Genomic DNA, 12581 nt, shown 5'->3' on the forward strand with positions numbered 1-12581 from the left:
AAATATGGTGATTAAAGGGAAACTTTCAGCAGAGACCACCCCTTCTGTTTGTCATTTTTTATACGACCGCAAAAATTTTTATTTTTTGGTCGTATATTGCTATCACGTTGGCGTCGTCGTCGTCGTCGTCGTCCGAATACTTTTAGTTTTCGCACTCTAACTTTAGTAAAAGTGAATAGAAATCAATGAAATTTTAACACAAGGTTTATGACTACAAAAGGAAGGTTGGGATTGATTTTGGGAGTTTTGGTCCCAACATTTTAGGAATAAGGGGCCAAAAAGGGCCCAAATAAGCATTTTCTTGGTTTTCGCACTATAACTTTAGTTTAAGTGAATAGAAATCTATGAAATTTTGACACAAGGTTTATGACCACAAAAGGAAGGTTGGGATTGATTTTGGGAGTTTTGGTTCTAACAGTTTAGGAAGTAAGGGCCAGAAAAGGGCCAAAATAAGCATTATTCTTGGTTTTCGCACAATAACTTTAGTATAAGTTAATAGAAATCAATGAAATTTTAACACAAGGTTTATGACCACAAAAGGAAGGTTGGGATTGATTTTTGGAGTTGAGGTCACAACAGTTTATGAATTAGGGGCCAAAAAGGGGCCCAAATAAGCATTTTCTTGGTTTTCGCACTATAACTTTAGTTTAAGTAAATAGAAATCTATGAAATTTAAACACAAGGTTTATGACCATAAAAGGAAGGTTGGGTTTGATTTTGGAAGTTTTGGTCCTAACAGTTTAGGAATAAGGGGCCAAAAAGGGCCCAAATAAGCATTTTCTTTGTGTGATTTCATCAAAAATTTAATAATTGGGGTTCTTTGATATGCCGAATCTAACTATGTATGTAGATTCTTAATTTTTGGTCCCGTTTTCAAATTGGTCTACATTAAGGTCCAAAGGGTCCAAAATTAAACTTAGTTTGATTTTAACAAAAATTGAATCCTTGGGGTTCTTTGATATGCTGAATTTAAAAATGTACTTAGATCACTATAACTTTAGTTTAAGTAAATAGAAATCTATGAAATTTAAACACAAGGTTTATGACCATAAAAGGAAGGTTGGGTTTGATTTTGGAAGTTTTGGTCCTAACAGTTTAGGAATAAGGGGCCAAAAAGGGCCCAAATAAGCATTTTCTTTGTGTGATTTCATCAAAAATTTAATAATTGGGGTTCTTTGATATGCCGAATCTAACTATGTATGTAGATTCTTAATTTTTGGTCCCGTTTTCAAATTGGTCTACATTAAGGTCCAAAGGGTCCAAAATTAAACTTAGTTTGATTTTAACAAAAATTGAATCCTTGGGGTTCTTTGATATGCTGAATTTAAAAATGTACTTAGATTTTTAATTATTGGCCTAGTTTTCAAGTTGGTCCAAATGGGTGTCCAAAATTAAACTTTGTTTGATTTCATCAAAAATTGAATAAATGGGTTCTTTGATATGTCAAATCTAACTGTGTATGTAGATTCTTAATTTTTGGTCCAGTTTTCAAATTGGTCTACATTAAGGTCCAAAGGGTCCAAAATTAAACTAAGTTTGATTTTAACAAAAATTAAATTCTTGGGCTTATTTGATATGCTTTATCTAAATATGTACTTTGATTTTTGATTATGGGCCCAGTTTTCAAGTTGGTTCAAATCAGGATTCCATATCAAGTATTGTGCAATAGCAAGAAATTTTCAATTGCACAGTATTGCACAATAGCAAGAAATATCTAATTGCACAATATTGTGCAATAGCAATTAATTTTCAATTGGAGTTATCTTTCTTTGTATAGAATAGTAGTTGATAATATATGTTGGAAATTTGCCAGACATGACTATGATGTCATTTTCTATTTTTATTTGCCAATAACTTTATGTAAATAACTTCATTGGAAATTTGCCAATATAAAATGTTGCTGATGAAGCTTTTTTTCCTTATCTTATCTAAAATATTTTTAGATAATGTATGTTGGACATTTGCCAGACATGACTATGATGTCATTTTCTATTTTTATTTGCCAATAACTTTATGTAAATAACTTCATTGGAAATTTGCCAATATAAAATGTTGCTGATGAAGTTTTTTTTATTGTTTTATACAATAAACAATGTATGTTCACTTTTACTACCAACCAATCTTTACCATTCAGTGATAACAAGCACTTTATTTTACATTTTAATATTTTATGATGTATTTAAAAGAGAAGTTATTGTTGCAAACTCCATTTGAAATTTGAATTGATATCAGTTTTGGAAAAAGGGAAACGGGGATGTGAAAAAAAAGGGGGGGGGGGTTTAAATTTTTCTCATTTCAGATTTCATAAATAAAAAGAAAATTTCTTCAAACATTTTTTTGAGAGGATTAATATTCAACAGCATAGTGAATTGCTCAAAGGCAAAAAAAAACTTTTAAGTTCATTAGACCACATTAGTTCTGTGTCAGAAACCTATGCTGTGTCATGATCAACTATTTAATTTTAGATTTAAAAAGTTTGAAGAAGAAATCTTTAATTGATTTGTAAAGTCTTGACATTTGTTTTGTGTAAAAAAAAAACATATAATGTCAAAAATTTGATCACAATCCAAATTCAGAGCTGTATCACGCTTGAATGTTTTGTCCATACTTGCCCCAACTGTTCAGGGTTCGACCTCTGCGGTCGTATAAAGCTGCGCCCTGCGGAGCACCTGGTTTATTACTGCTTTTAATTTATTGATTTTTTCATAATTTTGTAAAATTTGTTAATTTGAATTTAGATTTTTTGTTTCTTTTGCAGAGTTTACGAAATCTTTTTTCCCCAGGTGGTCCTTGGAGAAAATCTGCTGGTCCTCATTATTAATTCTATTGAAAAATACTAAAATTGTGTCAGTCCTATGCAAAATTTTGGTGGTAAAATCCAGAGGTCCACCACTTTTCACGAACTCTGTTTTTGATTTTCTATTTCATCCTATTTCAATAAATGTTGAATTAAGTGTTTCCACTGTGTCTAAACCACACCGGCAAAATTTGCTCGGACTCGATGCTATCTAACATCCGGCACAATGACGGAACACCAATAGACAAAAGAAAGGTAGGTTTCTCCTTATTTTTTTATTCTTTTTATGATATCGAAGAATATATATACATATGCAACTATTTTCTATTGTGAGATGCAATATTTTCTACAACCGTTCTCTATTAACGGAGAAATAAGTCAAAATGCATGTCAAAATGACGAATTGAGTGAACCTTGCCTCGAAATTGTTTAATTTCTCGTTAAATTGTTCACATTGTACGAAAAGAAAGGTACGGGGAGATAGATATTGACACGGAGATTGCAAATTTAGTTGTTATGAGCATCTCAATAATTTTATCTCTGTGTATGGAACGAAAGAAAAGGGTCATGTCAAATTAAAATAAACCGGTTTCGTCAATGTTGTTACTACACAATCACCCGGTTTCGTCTATATATCACCCGTTTTTTGTTTGGTTTTTTTTAACAAACAATTTATGAAAAGCAACTTTGGCACGGATCTCAACATTGTCTTTCGAGAATTTAAATATATATTTATTGTAAGGTAAACTTGGCGTATTAAAATCTATTTTAAACAGGCACTTTTGGACATAGTTAATTATGATAATACACATTTTCCTAATGAAAGGCGTATCCCTTATTTCACTTAACTTCAAACTAATTTTAAATGGAATATAAATACTCAATAGCAAACACTGGTATCTAATTATTTTGTAACATTATTATATTTTCTTTGTTTATAATAGTAGTATGTAAAGATGAAAAATAAAAGTATGTGTTTTGATTGTGCCATAATTTTAATTTACTATACTATATTATATACACTATGCATTCAAACAGTCCCAAACCGACTATAGTCTATACTGTTCTGCACAAGTTTATCATGCATGCAGTCCTGCCATATGTTCTGGTACTATATATACTGTGTTCCTTGCGCACTAAAGCAAGTTTTCACACTTAAGCATCCATAACATAGCAGTGAGATTTGTAACTTTCTCCCCGTTTCTGGTAAGCACATTTATTTTCCTAGGCATGTTTTTCACATTATTTTTACAGATCAAATTCATTTTTTTTACAGTTCAAATTCATCTTTTTTACAGTTCGAATTCAATTGAAACTTCAAGATAACTTTCGAAAACAATACATGTATCTGACAGTTTTGTATTTTCAATGTGAATAAAAGTTGGTTTGCAAAACATCACCGTCATTTATATCTAGGTCTTATTTAGAAGAAGTGACGGTAACTACTTATCCCATACACATTGACAATGAGACAACTTTCTTTTAGACACATAAATGATGTTGAATTAATCAAGTTTAGGTCACCGTATGCCTTAAACAAGGAGAAAAGCACACAAACCGCATGAAAGCAAGCTATTATAGGGTCCTAAATTATAAATGTAAAACAATTCAAACAAGAAAACTACCTGCCTATTTTATGTTCAAAACGCATATGGTATAAAGCAACCAAAGACAACCATGGAATTACAGGCCTGTGACTCGGGAAATGGACTGAGTCAAAGTGTTGTCGCTGACACAAACAGTACAACAAAAGTACAAATAATAAAAAATAATGAATAAACCTTAATTCGTCCTATGACAGAGCCTGTATAGTTAATTCGCGATTTGTGCCAAAACTTGTATCATAGTTAAAATTATCCATTAAATATGATAAATATACATGTATTCGCAGTTTACTATGAAATCCACTATCACTGAACTAGTATACATATTTATTAAGGGGCCAGCTAAAGGACAACACCGGATGCGGGGGTTTCTCGCTTCATTGAAGACCTATTGTGGCCTTCGGCTGTTTTCTGCTCTATGGTCGGGTTGTTTTCGCTTGGAATTTGTATGAACTTTTCATGTTTAAATGCCCCCCCCCCCCCCTTTTTGTTTTTGTTTTACCAAAAAAAATTCAATCACTCTAAACCAAAATTTTAAACATCACCAAAAAGTAAACAGAAGTTTATAGTTTTTATATAACTAAGAAGTGTATAAAGTTTGATGCAGTTATAATACTTCGTTTTTGAGATATGGCGCGACATGTTAAAAAACCCCACAATCCTGTTTCACTTACATTTTCTGTAACTCAAAAAGATTTAACTAGATTTTCACTAAAAGGTTTACAGATCGTTTGGCCATTATAAGAAATAACTATGTTAAATTTTAAGAAAATGAGATAAGCTGTCCTGAAGTTACGGTGCCACATGTTTATGATGGACAGACGGATAGATAGACGGACGGACGGACGGACAGAATGACTGATAGCTGGAAGAACGGACGGATGGAAGGAGGGGGTGTATACCATAATACGGCCTGTCAAAATTGGGACGGGCGTGTAAAAACGCAAAGAAATGAAAAAAAAAATCGTAATTAAGTTCAATAAGTTTTAGTAGGATATCGGCCAAGTCGATTTATTTGTATTTGTGTCTGCCTTATCATTTTCCTATATAACTTTTACATATATTTGAAAAAAAATGTATAGAAATCGATAAAAAGAACTTGATATTCGGCATTTATTATGAGAAACATAATCCAACTGACATAATCCGATTGCCCGGGTGGCCCTGTTTTCTCATTTCTTACAATATTTTAATTCGGTATACACTTTATAAGATAAGTGGCGAATCTAGATGACGTATATGTTGTACGCCCCGACCCCACCTCTGGTTGCCAAAACTTTATTGATTCCTGTATTTAAAGATTTTGTAAAGCAAAAAATAATCAAAATATTGTTGGACTCGCTACGCTCGGCGGTATGTAAAAGTTGTTCGAAATACGCCCACTTTGAAATAAACTGAATCCGTCTGTCCGTATATATTGTCAAAATATATTGTTCAACATCAGTGTAAGATCATCATAACACAATGGCGACAGTGCAGACTGGTTTTTTTTAATAATGTTAACAAAATATTTATTATTGAATTTTATCGATGACCTGAGACTATTATACAAATTTGTACATAGCAGTATAGTGATAAATAAATTTTATTTTAATGCATGGTAGTTGTAATCCTACATTCATTTTCTATGTCGATTATGCATGCATATACATTTGTCTTATTATCGACGTTTATCCTTAAGAAGATTTATTTTTAACGATGGTAGAAAAGATTTCATACATGGAATGATTAGATTACCATTCTTTTGTGCGAGAAAATCACATATGAAATGTGTGTTTCGAATTTTAAGACCGTAAACTTTAATTTCAAGTTTAAAAATGTTCAACATATTTTCCCATAACTCATATAGAAAAAGCATAGTTAGAGAGCTTTAATCTCAATATGCTGTTAAAAAATTTCGGAATGCAAAGTAAAATTAAAATTTAAGTGTTCTATAAGAGTATGAATTTGCTTATTATTTATTTGAATCTGAGACTCATACAAATAATAAGCCGCTGTCCGGTGAACGAACTTGTTTTCGAACGACCCACAAAACTCCTTTTGAATGCTGAAGTTAAATAATCAATTATAATGTAATGCGATTATGATTTTTTTTATTTGACCAAACCGGGTTATGCATTTTGAAATCTATGACGAAACCGGGTTGTATACATTGACGAAACCGGCCAGTTCGATTTTGACATGACCCATTTCTTTCGTTCCATACACAGAGTTACAATTATTGAGATGCTCATAATAACTAAATTTGCAATCTCCGTGTCAATATCTATCTTCCCGTACCTTTCTTTCCGTACAATGTGAACAATTTAACGAGAAATTAAACAATTTCGAGGCAAGGTTCACTCAATTCGTCATTTTGACATGCATTTTGACTTATTTCTCCGTTAATAGAGAACGGTTGTAGAAAATATTGCATCTCACAATAGAAAATAGTTGTATATGTATATATATTCTTCGATATCATAAAAAGAATAAAAAATAAGGAGAAACCTACCTTTCTTTTGTATATTGGTGTTCCGTCATTGTGCCGGATGTTAGATAGCATCGAGTCCGAGCAAATTTTGCCGGTGTGGTTTAGACACAGTGGTTTCCTGGTAGAATTTTGTCTTATAAGAATTTCAGTTTACATGTGAGGTTTACATGATGATGGTCATTAATTAGTTCTGCACAGTGAAATATTTTGAAGGAATTGTGACCTTCATACAAACTATTTTATAGGTCATTTCATTAATTCACCAATGTTCTATTTCTTTTGAATCCTATGGATAGGTTTTAATGGGATATGATACACAATGTAGCCCTTATTGAAGAATCTGTTTTAATAAGATGCCAGAATTTCCTGAATACTTTTTGAAGTTCTTCTGCTTGAGGATGATAATATGTAAATGTTACATAACATCTATTTTAAACTTTTTCCTTTTTCTTAATTTTATCTTTTCTGTCATGGAATTTAATAAAATTTGTTTTACCAATTTCAGTTAATAAAATGGTTTTTCAATAAAGAGTTTTCTTTCTGGTTTGTGTTTCTATGTAAATGAATACCTTTGCCTTTAATATAGGATTTAAAGTTCCAAATGGGTTTGTTTTGGGTTTTTATGAAGATGTTGAAATTTTTCTGTATTTTTTTTTTATAGCATTTCATATCTTACCAGTATTTTCATGTGTTCGTCTTTGAGGATTTCAAGGTCTAGAAATTTTATGGAATGATTATTGCATTCCTTAGTAAACTTTAGCAGGTAGTGTTGTTGAATGAATTGAGTGGTAGGGATGAGCTGGTCACCATGGTCACTATTTCAAGCTCTATTACATATTTCATGATAAAATCGTGAAATTTAGATGGAGGTGAAGTTTTCAACTTGCCTGTTTATATCACAAGTGTCTGAAACTAATTAGATGTCAGAATCTTTTGATGTTTGTTAATGTTTCCAATAGTGTGGTCAAATCAATTATATCTAAATCAATTTCCCCATACAATCTTACCAGCTATTTATTTGCTGTTTGTGCTTTTGATCCTATTATTTTGACATTTTCACCTAATTAACATTAACAATATATAATAATGAAACATTACATTACTGCAAATGTATCCTGAAAAGAAATTCTGATGTCTTTAGAAAAAATAGCAATGTATCTTTCATCAGTTATATACATGTATACTTTAGGTTAATCTTATTTTCATAAAAAAAAACATTTTATGACAGATATACATTTTTGACAAGTAAAAATATGATACGGGAAGGGTTGGGTAAGTGCTGGATCCAAATTCACATGGAAATAATGTTGTAGGTCATATCTAATTATATAAACAGTAGTCCAAATAATTATGACATCTTGGAAGGCTATTTTAAATTTTGCTTTGACCCCTTCCGTCAATGAAAGGGGTAAAAGAAAAAAATACAATAGCCTTTCAAGACGTCATATCATAGTTTTTAGGACTAATATACATGGGTAAACCTACAAAAATGTAGTTTTTAGTCAGGAATTTGTTAGGGCTAACCTTTAAGGTGGCTCGGGACTATTCGACTGCGCATAATTTCACGCATGAATTACAAAAGTATTTGTCGTAAATTTGACATAATTTTTCTAAATATTTTGATTGATTAGAAATGTTAAATCATTGTTGTTATGTGACTTATAGAATATTTTCGTTATTATCCGTATTTGTTAAAGGGTCAAAATGACATTTTAACCATTTTCACCATTTTCCCGCCAAAATTTGGGTTTTAAGGCAAAATATTTTTCTTTCCTTATCGGTGACCTATGTTTTTTATTGGCTCATTCTTTGAAGCTATATTCCAGCTTTCCATATTACAGTTTTGGACCAATTGTCATAGAACGTTTTTTTGTAATTGCGATAAAAATATGTCAACACCTCTATTTTCCCTATCATTTCATTGAAAAATGGCCCCTTTTACATACCTGTTTAAAAGTAAAATTTTGAGCTTAAATGGTCCGTGACCCCCTATTTTTTTTCGACCAATTTGATTCATTTTGTTTAAAGAATAAAATAACCAAAAATACGGCACTTCTGATAGAAACTTCGAATAGGCCCGAGCCACCTTAAATACGCTTCTTTAGGTTACAACTGCATATTGTATAAACATGTATTACTGAGTAAATCCAGGAATTTCAGAAAATTTTGGCAATGGTGAAAATATTTTCATGGAACTTTTATTTCACAAATGATGTCTTTCATAAGGCTTATTTCTGGAATAGCATTGTTTTGTCAATAATAATAAAATCACTAATCTGTCATTAATCAATCACTAATCCATCAGTAATCGGTCTTAAATCGATCAATAATCTAATCAATCACTAATCGATCAAACTCCTGAGAGAGTTTGATCGATTACTGATCGATGACTTCAAGTCATCAATCGAGTACTGATCAAATATGATCGATTAGTGTTCGATTACCGATCTGATCGATAAGTTAAGTCTGAATATATCTTTTTTTTTTTTAAATATTTCAATGGAGACAAAAATCGCATGATTTAAAGCATGAACCTTGACAATTGCTAAATAAATTTTACTCTACAAGGTCAACATTCTTGAAAAATAGTTTTGAGTTTTCTGCAAGTCAGTTCATAATCTAAACTTATTTTATATAAAATTTAGACATTTTTTTAATACCTCTAGTATCCAAACAAGAACATATAATAAAGTCTGTATCATATTTTCCGTCTAGAGACCTTAACCAGTATTTACCTATTGCATTCCATTCCCAATACATTGATGTTTTCTGTGTAAACAATGCTTTACATACATATTTTTTACCTGTTTTGATTTTATGAATATATTTAAGAAGATGTGGTATGAGGGGCAATGAGACAACTATCTATCTAAATTTGTAAAGGAAAACCATTATAGGTCAAAGTACGGTCTTCAACACGAAGCCTTGGCTCACACCGAACAGCAAGCTATAAAGGGCCCCATCAATGACTAGTGTAATACAATTCAAAAAGGAAAACCAACTGTCTAATCTATATAAAAATCAAGAAACTAGACACACTAAAAAATGGTAAAAATGCAATGTAAAGTACAAACTTGAAGAGCATTGAGGACTTAAAATTCCAAAAGGTTTTGCCAAACATAGCTTAGGTAAACTATTCCCGAGATAGAAAAGCCTTAGAATTATTTTGAAAATTCGAGGTTTTGTTAACAGGTTAACAAACTCATTTTAAGACCAGGATTATATTTTGTATTTACGCCAGACGCGCGTTAATTTATAATTACAAACATATTAATGATACCTCAAGTCAACACAGAAGTGTTGTCTACTAGGCTGGTGATACCCTCGGGTTTTCAATATCCACCAAATCAATAAACGACAACCACTGAACATCAGGTTCCTTACTTAGGCAAGTTTTATACAAATACAACGGGTTAAAACGTTGAAATAGGTGCCAACTTTCACAATTACATAAAACAACAATAGTGTAACATCACAACATATAAAAGCACAATATGAAATATCAATTGCAATGGTTACATTCAATCAAAAGATATATTAACACAAACCACTGAGACCATTTCAAAAGCCACTACATTTTAGACCCGTCCTAAATCAGAAGACTGATGTACAGTAGTTGTCTTTTGTTTATGTGGTTCTCGTTTTTTGTGAAGTTTTGACCGTTGGTTTTCCGGTTTGAATGGTTTTACCTTTTCATGTAATTCGGCCCTGTATAGCTTGATGTTCGGTGTGAGCCAAGGCTCCGTGTTGAATTCCGCACTTTAACTGATAATTGTTATTGTCTTCTTATATCAATATATACTGAACGAATAAATATGATATATGGCAGAAAGTGAATACAATATCAATAAAATAATGGGCGAAATTCAAATAGACAACCGTAACATTAAAAATAAATGCCACTCATATGAATAATGTACACAGGTAAATGAACATAATTTTGTACAGTAATGGAGATAGGATATTTCTATGCCGGACCTACGATAGAAGGGGGTATTATGTTTTCTGGCTTATTCGTCCGTTCCTTCGTCAGTCCGTTCGTACGTCTGAACTGCTTCAGGTTAAAGTGTTTAGTTGTGGGAGTAGTTGATGAATTTGATGTACAATCAACTTGAAACTTAGTTTACATTCCTTATGATATGATCTTTCCAATCATAATCCCAATTAAACTTGTTCCAAAATTTCATGATCACCTAATCATAAAAAATAATTGTGCGAGTGAGGTATCCGTGTACTATGGACACATTCGTTTTTAAAGAAAATCCTACCCGTATTGGTCACAATTTTTTGGAACTTTTGGTCCTCAGTGCTCTTCAATTTTTTGTTTTGGCTTCAAATCCTTTTCATCTTAGTATCACTGGTTAGTTTTGTGTCGTCGAAACGTACGTCTGGCGTATTAAATTTTAAACCTAGCTATTATTCGTGTGTTTCTCTGTCCTATATTTTCTCCCATTTATTTGTATTGTATTCCTGTCATGTAATATTGTCATTTTAATATTATATTTAACATGGCCATTAAAACGGGGGGTTTGGCATGCAACAAAACCAGGTTCAGCCCACCATTTTTTCTTAAAATATCCCGTACCAAGTCAGAAAAATGTCCATTGTTATATTAGAGTTTGTTTCCGTGTGTGTTACACATTAATGTTGTGTTTCTGTCTCTTATATTTGATGCGTTTCCCTCAGTTTTAGTTTGTAACCCAGGAGTCGATTTCACAAAAAAAATTTAAGATTAAGATTTATTGTATTTATATTTGTATTGTATTGCTGTCATGTAATATTGTCATTTTAATTTTATATTTAACATGGCCATTAAAGCGGGAGTTCGGCATGCAACAAAACCAGGTTCAGCCCACCATTTTTTCACAAATTATTCTTACGATTAAGATCGGTCGTAAATATACTGATTTGTTCATGACTTTAAAAGACCAATCTTAGTCGTAAGTTTTTTTTTGTGAAAACATCTCCTGATTTGTTTGGGTTTCTTTCCAATCGATTTATTAATTTCGAACAGCAGAATACTTCTCTTTTCTATATTCATTCATTGCCCCTCAATTGTTTTTGTACAGTTGTAAAGATTGAAACGTTTCTTCATGTGTATCAAAGCGTTGACATTTGTCAGAAAACATGTTTAGCCTTGTTTAAACAACATTTAAAAAACAAAATCAATCAACATATTACTTTGTAGATTTGGAACATTGAATCAAGTTCTTTTGTCATTACGTATTCAATAGAGAAGCTTAATGTCAAAACACTGGGGGAAAAACCGCTCAAATGGGAAATGGTTGATCAGCTGGTGATAACATACATTAAATTGAATAGTTTCATAGCCCATACCAAAATCAAAACCCGAAATGTAAGAGTTCGTGACAGCTGAATCTATTACATATTGCTATATCGAGTAAAACCTCATTATGCACTACTGCTGCGAATTCATCTTTATTCACTTAGGACGATCGAACATCGTGGATAAATTAAATGGGGTTTTAAATTCGTCAAATTCTTTTCACATTGACCATAATCGTACCTCCTCAAATTCAAATAATGTAGCGAAACATATATAACATGTAACAAGAAAACTCAAATTCGAACAACGCAGTGCTGGCATACTAATTGAAATATGTTGTAAATGATTTTTCATTTTAAATATAAAACAGTGAAACTAAAAAAGAAACACTTACATATATTAACCTTTAAAGTTGCCACA

General features: G+C 31.7%; 1 protein-coding gene across 1 annotated transcript in view; it reads left to right on the top strand.

The window, feature by feature from the left end:
- Positions 1-12581, top strand: part of LOC143064140 (uncharacterized) — an 82393-nt gene that overhangs the window by 6167 nt on the left and 63645 nt on the right. The gene's annotated exons all lie outside the window — the stretch shown is intronic.

The sequence above is a fragment of the Mytilus galloprovincialis genome, chromosome 2 (genome assembly GCF_965363235.1).
Source record: "Mytilus galloprovincialis chromosome 2, xbMytGall1.hap1.1, whole genome shotgun sequence".
NCBI lineage: Eukaryota > Metazoa > Mollusca > Bivalvia > Mytilida > Mytilidae > Mytilus > Mytilus galloprovincialis.